Below are 14,516 nucleotides of genomic sequence, written 5' to 3'. Positions count from 1 at the left end.
CATAGCAGTCACACGAAACTCCTTGACACTCAACTCAATAATTCTATGCACATAGTGTCGGGGATGCTCAAATCTTTCCAATTGACTGGCTCCTGGTCCTATCGCACATTAGATTAGAAGATCTGCTCAGACATCTCACTTTCTTAATCACATCAATGCAAATATGAGTATACAACTGCACCATGACCTGCAGAACCTGCCAAAGACAAGATTAAAATACTGCAACCCTCTGTGGAACCGTATCAAGATCCTTACACCCAACTTTGATGCTAAGGCATCGATCACTCAAAACAAACAGCTAGTCAATGATGCTGTTGAGGAACTACCAGGTTTTGATTTATCTCAGAGATACTGGTGCAGATTGAATCACATTAGAACATCTCATGGGAGATGTGGACAAACACTCTTTAAATGGAAAATGAGGCAAACACCAGGGTCACCAGTCACAAACAATAGAGCACATTATATCTGGATATCCCCTTCTTTCTTTTGATGGGGGTCTGAAGGACATTCACCAGGTCCCTGCTGCGGCAATGTGCTGGCTGTCAAATTTAGACATAAATTTGTAGCTGTTGCTACCTACTCAAGCCATATGAAAGAAGGAGAAGAAGTGTCCACTACCTGCAAATCAGTAAACAATATATTCAAGTGGCAACAACAATTCATTCCAGGGAACCTCTTGACCATTTATCTTCAGGAGCCTTTAACTCTATGGTGGATAGTCCATCTCACTACTAGCAAGAGTTGAAGAAAAGAAAAGAGTTGAGGAAAAGAAACTGTTTGTAAAGGGTTTGATAATCTTCCCATTTAAACAATGTACAGAATTAGTTATTTACTTTTTTTCTAATTGTGGTTTACTGGCCTCGTAGTTGAAATCAGATGGTCCTGATTCTTGGGTTCAGCTGAACACAAGACCCAAAGGGAGCAAAATGTAGGTTGAACACCATCTTTGTTCTCCCTAATCTCTGAGAGGATCAGTTCAGCATAAATTAGAGCAACCTTGAGGGTGCTCCAAGTTTTTTGCTGCCTTGCAGCAATTTCTTAGAAGTCATTATGCAAACACAGAGCAGGCTGTGTCATCTCTACATCACCCTGGGATTCCCCCAAGCTGGAAAAAATCTTCAACTGCCTATTTCAGGCAGTTTTGTGGCATCTTGGCACTGCTAGTGTGGTTCAAGGAATGTACTGTAGACCAGGACCTAGCCTAGAAGACTTAAACTGGTGAAATAAAAGAAACCGGGCCTTTCATACGCATGATGAATACATGTTTTGATGCATTGTGTATTTCTTAAGTGGAAAAAAATAAAATTTAGGGTGTCAGGGTACGAGATTCACCTTAAAAAAACGAAGGGGGGGGAACTCAGTCAAATCTTTGCCCAAGAGTCAAACAACACATGTTGATTTTTATTATTTTTTGTAATTTTCCACCAGCATCACAACTATTATTTTTCATTGTTTGTATACTTCTTCATTTTTTAGGTTTGGCCAGGATCATCTTGAGCCATCCTTCCATCCAGACTGTACGTTGAAATTCTAGAACATCTGTACTAGCAGTATTCTAATTGTGACTAGAAGCAGCAATTACAAGAAATCTTGCCAACCACTCCACTCCAAAGAACAAAAACAAACAAACACAAACACCCTGTCCTTATATTTCCAGGCTAATTCTGAAGCTGGAAGAGGTTCACATAACAAAAGTGAATCTTCACCCTGCATTGTAATTTAACTTGGACAAAACTTGCTAGAGGTTCATAAAAATCACTTTTTTTTTCATATATATTTTTACATGAGTTTCAGGTAAGTCGAGAAGTAAGTTTCTTGACACAATAACAGAGGATTCTTGTACTATTTCCAACTAACCCAAGACCAAGAACTAACAGATGTGTTTTTGGTAAAATATATTCTCACCACTTTTCACATCCAGTTTTAGAAAGAGCTAATTTGGATACGCTATGGATAAGGATCTGAACGCTTGGGTACTTAAACTGTTTATAAAAAACAGCCCTCCAAATTTTCAATCAATATTGAAAAACTCTGAGTGTCTTCTGAGATACAGTGATGTTGAGGGTGATCAGGCAGAGGGGAAGAAAGGATTTATAAAAGGGCTCTCCAACCTTTCAAGAGAGTGCTCTAGCCACTGAGCTAAGGGATATTCTGATCAGGGCTGGGGTGGGGGGGCAGGGTTGGCTTCCTCAGTCTCTTCTGTTGAGGCTGTTCCACAATGTATAAATAATTAGAGTAATTGGGGCAAGAGGACTGGAGTCTGGGTCCCCCATGTCCCAGATAGGTGTGCTAATCACCGGGCTATAGTGTCATTCTCACTTGCTATGTATCCGGCCCAAAGACTGGCACTTTCAGTAGTTAGCCAAAGTAGAACAGCTTCAACAAGAGAGAGTGAGGCCCTCCTCCTCCCGCATCAAAATATCCCATAGCCCAGGGATTTAAGCCCTCTCTGTAAAGGTGTGGGTCCCTCATTCAAATTGTTTCTCCCCATCAGGCAGAGAGGAGAATTGAAGTTGGGTCTTACACATACAGGTGAGTGCTCTACCATTGTGCTAAAAGTTATAAGGTGGGCCCTACACCCCCAGATTTTGAATAGGTCCAGAAGGTAGCCTGTGAGCATGTCTGTTGGATTGGGCCCCATGGGTGAGATAGATATTCTTTCCCTGTTTGGGCAGGAGATAAGCAACCAGGCTCTAGAATTAGGTGCTGTGTTCATGCCCTAGGGCAGAAACATAGGTACCTAGGGAACTTTCAAAACAAACAAACAGAAAAATGTAGACACTGAGTGAGTGTAGATGTCTGCAGGGTTAGGTGGCAACCCAGCGGAGGTATTGTGAAGACAGTGGTACCTAAGTACCTTTCTGGATCTGGGCTTTAGCTTCTCTGTGCCTCAGTTCCCTGTCTTTCAAATGGAGATAAGAGTATTGCCCCACCATACAGCTATGTTATGAGGATAAAGATTGTGAGGTGCTATACTAAGATACTATGGTTATGGGAGCCATATAAGTACCTTAAAAAGAGGAGTCCCAATGTGAGAGGCAGACAATCCACACAAGGCTTCTTGCGCCTTCTTCTGAAGCATCTTGTACTGGCCACTGTCAGAAAGAGGATACTAGAATAGATGGACTATGGTTCTGATTCAGTTTCATAATTCGTCACATGGAGTAACTTAATTTGTTTATAATTAGGGGTGCAGATTTGTCATGGCATTTTTAAAGCAAAAATCATGGAGCAGTCTTGGTAAATTTAGTAACAGTCACAGCTTTGGGGGAAATGATGTGTAAAATAATGGGACCACCCTTTGAAGTGGGGGCTTTGTGGGCAGGGGTCAGGTCCCACCCCCAGGAGTGGGAGTGAGGGGATCTGGTCCGCCCTGACTTCAGATGTGGACACAAAGCAAAGTCACAGACAATCAGAAAAATCATGGTATCAGTGACATTTTTACAACCATGACAAACCTGCAGCCCTAATTACAATTGGATTAAGCACATTTTGTGTACTGCTTCTAGGAACAGGTAAGGTTTATAAAATAATCAGAAATAATTTTCCCATACGAAATGTATGAATTATTACTCAAATGTAGCTGTAAGTGGATGAGACAGCCTACCCTACATCAATCAAGAAATTTCAGGAATAAATTAGTTTGGAGATTCCTGCAGATATAAATATATATCATACCATGTATATTATAGTGAGTGAAAGCATCAAAGAATCCTGTGGCACCTTATAGACTAACAGACGTTTTGGAGCATGAGCTTTCGTGGGTGAATACCCACTTCGTCAGATGCACGATGATGCATCCGACGAAGTGGGTATTCACCCATGAAAGCTCATGCTCCAAAACGTCTGTTAGTCTATAAGGTGCCACAGGATTCTTTGCTGCTTTTACAGATCCAGACAAACACGGCTACCCCTCTGATATAGTGAGTGAGAGGATTTGGTGCCCATTGTGTCCCTTGTATTATTATAATCATCATCCAAATAAGTTGGAAAGGCAGAAGTCTACAAAAAAAAAATCCCTGATAAATATAATGTGAAATATTAGTGAAATATAAAGTGAAATATTGATATAAATGGTTAGAGGAACATAGGGGCAGGGGGAAATGTTTATTTTTCACCGTTGGAGACTCGGTGTAATCCATCATGGTAGCTGTGATATCCCTATGCTCATGAGGCTTTTTACACTTAGGCCCCAATCTTAAAAGATGCTCTGATTGGCCACAGGCCTTTTTGCCCATACAGAAGCCCATTAACTTCAGAGGGGCTCTACACAGATGAAGAGGCCTTCCCATGAATCTCATTGTAGGATCAGAGTCTTAGAAAGCAGCTGCTAATAAAGAAATGGCTATAAAACAGCTTCACCGAGAAATCTAATTAAAACGTTATATCAATTCTTAATGTTTTGATATTAGATTTTTGATTGTTGAATCAATTTTACACAGAATTATAAGCATATATTTTTAAAAAAAAATTAATTTTGCAACTTTTCTGAAATGTTAAAAAAATACAATGAAAAACTGTTCCCATTGTTAACTGATGACATCTTAAAATGGCAATATTCAACTGCAGAAAAATCATTTATTTTTCCCCTGGGATGAAAGGAGGATTTCACAGTTTTCAGTCTGGATACTATTGAATAGGGTGAGGTTTCATACTGGATCAATTTTACAAATGTTCAAAGATGCAGATCATGCATACTATCAGTATCATAGATATTGAGATTTTCAAACACTTAGAGGCCAGATTTTCAAAGGTATTTGTTGCCTAAAAATGTAGGTAGATGGTCAGTGGGATTTTCAAAAGGGCCTAAGCAGATTAGGTGCCTAATTCCTATTGATTTCAATGGGAGTCAGGTATCTAAACTTTTGAAAATCCCACTAGGTGCCAATCTGCATCTTTAGGATCTAAATACCTTAGGGGTAGATTTGCCAAAGCTATGATCCTACTCCCATTAAACTAAATGGCAAAAGTTCCATTAACTTCAATGATGTAGTACCAGGAATTATAATTCTTTTTCACAGGCAACTGCTTGCAAAGCCAAATTTGTTACATTTGTTTTGCCATTTATTAGTGCCTCAGCCATTATCATAATCACAGGCAAATGGGCTCCCAGTAAATAGAAAATAAGATCCCAATTCTACAAAGATTTAAGCGTGTTTTTTAAAGTTAAGCACATGCATAAGTCTTTGAAGGATGTTATAGTTTGTACTGGTTTAGCTTAGGTAGGCAAGTCAGTTTAACAGAAAGACATAGCGGTGCAACATATGGGTTATAAAAGTGCTCATAAAATAATATGATGTGGTTAAGAATGTCAGATGTGGAACTGCTATCCCTGTTCATCATTTCTGTGTGATTGGAAAAACCTAGATACATATTGCCTAAGAAGTGCCAATTAAATCAAAAGACTCAGTAGATACACATTTTACTAGCTCAAAAAAGAAAAGTTCCATACATTCATAATCAAATTGTATACTTGACTGTAGGGGGTAAAACTGAATGATTTTTTTTGTTTAATCTGAAAATCACACTTCTATAAGTAAAAATAACACCCCTAAATCTTAGCCTTCTACAGAATTGCTCACACAAATTTTTGCCACTGATTAAATAAATGATTAAGGGGTGGGAGGAGAGCAGCCCAGAGGGTCAGTAAAATCATCCAGAACAAGGCACTGAATACAGAACAAGAACCAAATTTAAAGCCATAGCCCAATTTTCTCCGTTGAGCAGAATCTAAAAATAAGGGCTTGTGAACATCCTTTAGTTAATTTGCACTCATGGTTCCCTGGCAATGAAGCTGTGAAGTGTGAGCAAGCTCTATGATTTCTTGATTGACCTATGAATTTCATTGATTTAGCTGGCTGTGCAAGTCACACCATTGCTTATGCTACTGTCCAATCTGTATATAATGGTTTGAAAAATTAGATATTTGATACACTATATTTTTCTTTATTTATGTCTCAAGTTTCATACTTTGATATTTATCTCAGAACCAGCTGCATACTCCAACTGTTGAGTTTATGCTTACTTTACTGATTAAGTTGCATATTTTAGTAGCTGAATTTACATATACACTGATTGCACTGTGTACTTGAAGTTTTTTAATACAGCCTTTATGAGGAAAAAGTATTAAGGAGGCATAAAATCTCCTTGTTTTCTATGATCGCTGCTCTATTATTTTGTGTGTGTGTGAGAGAGTGAGACTTATGTGTTTTGGGGCTATGTATAGCTTATTTGTAATTCACAAGATTTATATATTGAGAACTGATAAGATGATCTCATTAGGGAAAATGGGAATGAAGTTTCTGAAGTTTCTCCTTTGATCATATATGCCTCTGTGATTGATTATTTGATTGGTGCTTATTGCTTTAGGCTAAAGTTAAACAACAACAAAAATCAAATACTTGATTAGGAACAATAAGCGCTATCCTTTGGCATAGTCCGCTTCTGATAGCGTTCATGTGATAGGATTGTTTTCTTGGTTGTACAGCATGTTTCTTTGTTGTCAATTTATACTTTAATGTTAATAACTGATTTTATAATGGACATAATAAATACAGAAGGTATTAAGTCCTCAGTTGGAATATGGAGCTCTTATTTGTTCCTTATACTTTAGATTAATTTTTGCCTTCAATTCCATGCGTTATTTTCTTTAGTGGGGCAGGGGAGATTTCCTGGGTGTAATTGAGAGCAAAATTTAAATCTTATTTGAATTCTCAGGAGTTATTTGTATGAATACTTTTTATAAGGTTTCCAAATCAAGTTGCTTATTTCAGTTGCAGCATGTAATTTCCAAAGCTGAAGATATACCCCTTGTGAAGAGTGCTTACTGTCAACCTCTCTTGAGCGTTTAAAGGCAATCCATATTTAAAATGCTGTGATCTTGCACAAATAGATAGGGCATCACAAAGCTAACTTTGGATGGAAACCATGGCTTTCCTTCTCTAGTGAAGGCTTCAGAACATAAGTATATGGCACTGTCCACTGTCATACATTATCTGGTAATTCATGGTTTCGTCTCTGATCCAGCAAAGATCTCTGCATGGGGGACACCTCTGACCACAGAGAACACCTTTGAAGATAGCGGGACTCTATGCAAATTGATGTGTTTGTTCATGGAACACTTGTTTCAATATCAAGGCCTTAACTTATATATCGGCCTAGCTGTCACAATATGCAGAATATATTGGAAAATGTAACTATTTTCCTATTCTATTATCTTACTTCTACAGGTACTGCAAGTATCAAGGGTAGATTAGAAATGATAGCTAGTGTGACAGGGTCAGGCCAGATGGCTACAGGAGAGTGTTAGAAGGCAGATATATTAGGCCTGGGGCCTAGTCTACACTATGATTTTAGGTCAAATTTAGCAGCGTTACCTCAATTTAAACCTGCACCCGTCCAGACGATGAAGCCCTTTTTTTGACTTAAAGGGCTCTTAAAATTGATTTCTTTACTCCACCTCTGACGAGGTGATTAGCGCTGAAATCGACCTTGCTGGGTCGAATTTGGGGTTGTGTGGATGCAATTCAATAGTATTGGCCTCTGGGAGCTATCCCAGAGTGCTCCATTGTGACCGCTCTGGACAGCTCTCTCAACTCTCAGATGAACTAACCAAGTAGACAGGAAAAGTGCCGCAAACTTTTGAATTTCATTTCCTGTTTGGCCAGCATTGCGAGCTGATCAGCACAGGTGACCATGCAGAGCTCATCAGCAGAGGTGACCATGGAGTCCCAGAATTGCAAAAGAGCTCCAGCATGGACCGAATGGGAGGTACGAGATCTGATCTCTGTATGGTGAGACGAATCTGTGCTAGCTGAACTCTGTTCCAGTAAATGAAATGCCAAAACATTTGAAAAAATCTCCAAGGGCATGAAGGACAGAGGCTATAACAGGGACTCGTGGCAGTGCCGCGTGAAAATTAAGGAGCTCAGGCAAGCCTACAAAAAAACCAGAGAGGCAAATGGCCACTCCGGGTCACAGCCCCAAACATGCTTCTTCTATGATGAGCTGCATGCCATTCTAGGGGGTGCAGCCACCAGTATCCCAACCCTGTGCTTTGACTCTGTCAATGGAGAATCACGCAACACGGAAGTGGGTTTTGGGGATGAGGAAGATGATGAGGAGGAGGTTGAAGATAGCTCACAGCAAAGAAGCAGAGAAACCGGTTTCCCCAACAACCAGGATCTGTTTCTCACCCTGGACCTGGAGCCAGTAACCCCTGAACCCACCTAAGGTGGGCTCCTGGATCCTGAAGGTGGAGAAGGGACCTCTGATGAGTGTATCTTTGTAAATATTATACATGGTTTAAAAGCAAATGTGTTTAATGATTAATTTGCCCTGCCATTCACAGCCAGTATAGCTACTGGAAAAGTCTGTTAACGTGTCTGAGGATGGAGCTGAAATCCTCCAGGGATCTCTCCATAAAGCTCTCCTGGATCTACTCCCAAAGGCTTTGCAAAAGGTTTCTGGGGAGGGCAGCCTTAGTCCGTCCTCCATAGTAGGACACTTTACCATGCCAGGCTAGTAGCACGTAGTCAGGAATCATTGCAGAACAAAGCATTGCAGCGTATGGTCCCAGTGTTTGCTGGCATTCAAAGAACATCCGTTCTTTATCTCTCTGTGTTATCCTCAGGAGAGTATCATCATTCATGGTCACCTGGTTGAAATAGGGTGGCTTTATTAAGCAGACATTCAGAGGTGCCCATTCCTGCTGGGATGTTTGCCTGTTGCTGAACAGAAATGTTTCCCACTGTTAGACATGCGGTGGGGAGAGGGGCGAAGCCATCAAATTCAACCTTGTAACGAAAGCACATGTGCTATGTAATGTTAACAGCAAGGTTTACCATGAAAGAGTGTACCCATTGTTCTATAAAATGTGTCTTTTTAACTACCACTCTCCCTTTTTTTCCCTTCCACCAACTGCATATGTTTCTCCTTCCCAGAGGCTAGTGAAGATTAGAAGGAGAAAAAAATGCACTTGGGATGAAATTTTCTCTTAGTTCGTGCTGTCCTCCCTCCCACATTGACAGAGCACAGCAGAATGCATGGAGGCAGACAATGTCAGAGTGCAGGAAAGCACAATATGAACTCGAGGAGGACAGGTGGCAGGCTGAAGAGAGTAAGTGGCCGGCTGAAGATGATAGGTGGAGTCAGCTTGCTGACAGAAGGCAGGAGTCAATGCTCAAGCTGCTGGAGCATCAAACTCATATGTTCCAGCATATGGTTGAGCTGCAGAAAAGGCAGCAGGAGCACATACTGCTGCTACAGCCCCTGTGTAACTAACTGCCCTCCTCCCCAAGTTCCATAGCCTCCTCACCCAGACACCCAAGAAAGCGGTGGGGGGGCCTCCGGCCACCCAGCCATTCTACCCCAGAGGTTTGCCCAAACAACAGAAGGCTGGCATTCAATAAGTTTTTAAGTTTTAAAGTGTAGTGTGGCCTTGTCCTTCCCTCCTCCCCCACCCCACCCGGTGCTTCCCTCACGGGCTATCTTGGCAGTTATCCCTCTATTTGTGTGATGAATTAATAAAGAATGCACAAATGTGAAGCAACAATGACTTTATTGCCTCTGCAAGTGGTGATCGAAGGGGAGACGGGAGGGTGGTTAGCTTACAGGGAAGTAGAGTGAACCAAGGGGGCGGGGGCATCAAGGAGAAGCAAACAGAACTTTCACACCATAGCCTGGCCAGTCATGAAACTGTTTTTCAAAGCTTCTCTGATGCGCACCGTGCCCTCCTGTACTCTTCTAACCGCCCTGGTATCTGGCTGCATGTAAATAGCAGCCAGGCGATTTGCCTCAACCTCCCACCCCGCTATAAATGTCTCCCCCTTACTCTCACAGATATTGTGGAGTGCACAGCAAGAAGTAATAACAATGGGCATATTGGTTTCACTGCGGTCTATCCAAGTCAGTAAACTGCACCAGCACACTTTTAATCATCCAAATGCGCATTCTACCACCATTCTGCACTTGCTCAGCCTATAGTTGAACACCTCCTGACTACTGTCCAGGCTGCCTGTGTATGGCTTCATGAGCCATACAATTAAGGGGTAGGCTGGGTCCCCAAGGCATTTCAACATCCCCAACTGTTATTTTCTGGTCTGGGAAGAAAGTCCCTTGCTTCAGCTTTTGAAACAGACCAGAGTTCCTGAAGATGGGAGTGTCATGTACCTTTCCCAGCCATCCCACCTTGATGTTGGTGAAACGTCCCTTGTGATCTACCAGTGCTTGCAGCACCACTGAAAAGTATCCCTTTCAGTTTATGTATTCACTGGTTTGGTGCTCCAGTGCCAAGATAGAGATATGGATTCCATCTATCACCCCACCACAGTTAGGGAATCCCATTGCAGCAAAGCCATCCACTATGGCCTGCACATTTCCCAGAGTCACTACCCTTGATATCAGCAGCTCTTTGATTGCATTGGCTACTTGGATCACAGCAGCCTCCACAGTAGATTTGCCCACTCCAAGTTGATGCCCGACTGACTGGTAGCTGCCTGGTGTTGCAAGCTTCCAGAGGGCTATCACCACTTGCTTCTCAACTGTGAGGGCTGCTCTCATCTTGGTATTTTGGCACTTCAGGGCAGGGGAAAGCAAGTCACAAAGTTCCATGAAAGTGCCCTTACACATGCAAAAATTTCTCAGCCACTGGGAATTGTCTGAGTTCCTTACCAGCCAAGCCACATTCCTGGGAAAGCCCAGATGTGTATTGGTGTCTCCAAATTCATTGTTGGCTCAAGTGTTTCCAGATTGGGCACTTACTGAGAATAGTCTTTTCTCAGGAAGCTGACCAACTGCTTCACTACAGCCTACTTAGAATCAAACAAGTATGCAGCCAATATTCATAACTTTGAATACAAAAATGATATATCTATATACAAATAGGAGTAATAGATTCAGTAGAACATAATCTTTACAGAGATATGTTACATGGCATACATAGTATAAAACACACACACACATATATATATTGTGGCAAAGTTCCTCCTCTCCTCTAGTAGGTCCTGCGCTTATTGGCGGATTTTTTCCCCTCGGTGGTTTTCCTCTTGGATGAAACCCATAGTCTGGATCAACTACTCCTATGTCTGATTAGGAGTAGAGGGGCTAGGGGGGAACCCAGGCCCGCCCTCTACTCCGGGTTCCAGCCCAGGGCCCTGTGAATTGCAGCAGTCTCTATAGTGCTACGTGTAACCGCTGCTTGACCGCTACAGCTCCCTGGGCTACTTCCCCATAGCCTCCTTCAAACACCTTCTTTATCCTCACCACAGGATCCTCCTGGTGTCTGATGCTGCTTGATTGTATGGTGTTTTCCTCAATCCTCCAGTAGTACCCCCTCTCAGTTCTTAGTTCCTTGTGTCTCTTGCTCCCAGCTCCTCATGTGCACTTCTTTCCTCTGGCTCCTCCTCCCTAGACTGGAGTGAGCTCCCCTTTTTATACCAGGTGCCTTGATTAGCCTGTTCTGATTGGCTGCAGGTGCTCCAATCAATGTAGCTCTCTCCAGTGCCTTCTAGAAAGTTCTTAATTGGCCCCAGGTGCCTTGATTAGCCTGGAGCAACTGCCATTTTGGTTCCCATGGTACTAGGGATTTGCTTAGCCTGGAGCTAACATACCTGCTCCTCAGTACTTTCCTGTAGCCATCCGGCCTTGCTCCATCACAATATATATATATATATATATATATATATATATATATATATATATATATATATATATATATATATATATATATATATATATATATATATATATATATATATATATATATATATATATATATATATATATGTGTGTGTGTGTGTGTGTGGCTTTATGGGCTTTATATAGGCTTTATATATGGGCTTTATATAGGCTTTATGGAAATATATATATATTTCCATAAAGCCTTACTAACCCAGGATATGGAATATCCTGGTTCATTCCCCCTCTCCCCCCGCACCCTCTTGATGTGGAACAGGAATTTAAACTCAGGTTTCCTACCTGTCAGCTGAATTACCCTAACTACTGGACTATAGAATCATGCTGACTCTCTGGCTTAATGCATGTTGCACTATGTACAAATAATGTAATATGCATTAACAGCTTCAATAAGTGAAACTGGGAGAGACCCACACCAGTGTGGTTAGGCCACTTTCTGGGTGAGTACCCCAACCACTGGGCTAAAGGTTATAAAGGAGTCTGTGCTTGCCTCTTGTCCCCCAGCCCTGACTGTCTTGTATAGGTTTAGGCATAGTCTGAGAACACATGGCCTTGGGCCCTGCAAGTGAGATTGGCAGAGGAACTCCTAATTTGAGAATTCTTCTAGGGGTTAAGCATGAGATGTGAGCTCAGTCTCCTGGACTGAGGCTTTGTGTACATCTTCACTTGTAGAAACATAGGTGGCTAGGGAACTTTAAGGCAGCTCCAGACTTAGCTGGTAGCTGAGCAGACGTACTGAAGATCTCAGAAGTGCCTAAATGTAGGACTTAGACACCTAAAGAGGCAGTTACAAAGTGAAAGCTAATGGGAGTTGGATGTCTAATGCACTTAGATCTACCTTCATTTTTGGATACCTAAATATTATTAGTCTCGAGTCCTTACTCAGTTTTTACTCAGGTCTCACTTAAAAAAACCTCTCATTAACTTGAAGGCAAGTTTTGACTGAGCAGAGACTGACAAGGACTTGGCCGGTTAGCTAACTAATCTGCATAATACCTCAAAAAGTTTGGAAAGTGTTGTTATCCATGTTTCTCTGAGACAATCTGGGGAAAACAAAACAAAACTCTAAATAATTGAGTTATATGGTAATATCTTACATTTCAAAAAGTGACTTTTATCCTAAAGGAATCCAAAGCACTTTACAAACCACATCTATGGGATTCCCCGCTAGGGAAACGTAACCACCTTTGTGTTAAATGTGTAACAATATTTGCACAATAGTTTAGGATAGGAAGTGAAAAATAAAACCTGAAAAATGTACTTTGAAACTACTGGGGAAAAATTGCTCAAGACTGCAGAGTTACATGGCTACCCTTATGGAAGTGGCATGGATTTTTACCAGACATGGTCAGAGTCTTATTTTTAAACTTCATTCATAGATTCCAAGGCTAGAAGGATCACTGTGATCATCTAGTCTGACCTCCTGTATAACACATGCCTGTCCCTTAACCATATGTTTGATTACTGCCCAAAGGGAAGATCTCCATCCACTGAATTATCAGCATCTGTTTATTCCATGTACTCATAAAAATACTGACCCAGCACAATTCTGCTTTTCTTACATGACCTGTTGAGATCACTTTGGGATGCTAAGTAAAGAAATGTGTGTAAATGGGGTCTGAATGAGCTCTCCCCTGATATCTAGTGATAAGCTAGGGAAAAAGATTTCAGGAGCAGACCTGTTTGCATAGTCATGACTACTCTGCCTAGGTCTGTAGCTGATGGAATTGTTTTACCAAAATGATCAGTTTTGGATGGTTTTGGGTTACATATCACTCTAGTATTTGAAAGCAGGGAGAATGAAATGTTGTTATCCTTATTGTATAAGTAAAGGGCAGCAGAACTTGTCCTGATTGAGGGGTCACCCTAAAATAAACTTCACTTGCTAAGAAGGTGGTAGAGATGCCAAATCCTAGTGAATATGAAAGTTGGTTGGGGACAGATGTTTCTATTTGGTGATGTGGATTCTGCCTAAAGAGTCCTAGGTATCATTTGATCTGTCCCTTTCCAGTGTTTAATGACAGAGCTGATTAGACTCAATCAAGAGTCCTTGTTTTCACCTGTTGATTCCAAGAGATGTTCTCACAGCTGAGCAAATCTAGGGAATAAGCCTTACATGTTGTGTGAGAATAGTGAATGGCAACATGAAAGCTGCATGGGCAATAAGTTTTCCCACTACCTGTTGAAAGCAATGAAAGCTGGATTAAGAAGTGGAACATCAGAATGTGATGTCACAGCAGAAGATGGGTTGTGGCAAAGAAACAGCACTAACAGAGAGGGCTGGTAGTGGGATAACTGTCAGTGAGGACATAGGGGTGGTGCAGCACAGGCCGGAGATGTCAGGGAGACTGATGCAGGAGCAGATGCATTGCTCAACACCCCTTCTTCTGGGTGGGAGGTTAACTACTCATGAATGCACCTCTGAAGTCTGGGTCTTCACTAACCAAGGACCACCAATTGTGAGTGGGGTGTGTGATAGACACAGGCCAGTTGGGTACAACAAAGTAGTAGAAGGCAGATATACTGGCCACTGGATTAGCAGTTTTCTGTTCTCTGACTTACCAGATCAGGGGCTGCTCCAGACTAATGAAAACACCTGACTCCAATTAACCTGCAAAGAGTCAGGTGAGTCCATTAAGGTAATGTGACCACCTGACTCTAATTAAGGCTCTTTTGATACTATAAAAGGGCTCACTTCAGTCAGGCTGAGAAGAGCCAGGGGAGAGGAAGTGTGGCTGAAGGACTGGTTAATGAAGACACCCTCAAGCCATCGGTAAGGAAGCCCTAAGGTAAGGGTGAAGAAGGGAGAAGCAGGAGAA

The sequence above is a fragment of the Mauremys reevesii genome, linkage group 1, assembly GCF_016161935.1.
Source record: "Mauremys reevesii isolate NIE-2019 linkage group 1, ASM1616193v1, whole genome shotgun sequence".
NCBI classification, from domain to species: Eukaryota; Metazoa; Chordata; order Testudines; family Geoemydidae; genus Mauremys; species Mauremys reevesii.
The sequence above is the reverse complement of the archived record's forward strand: the minus strand, read 5'-3'. Positions refer to the sequence as shown.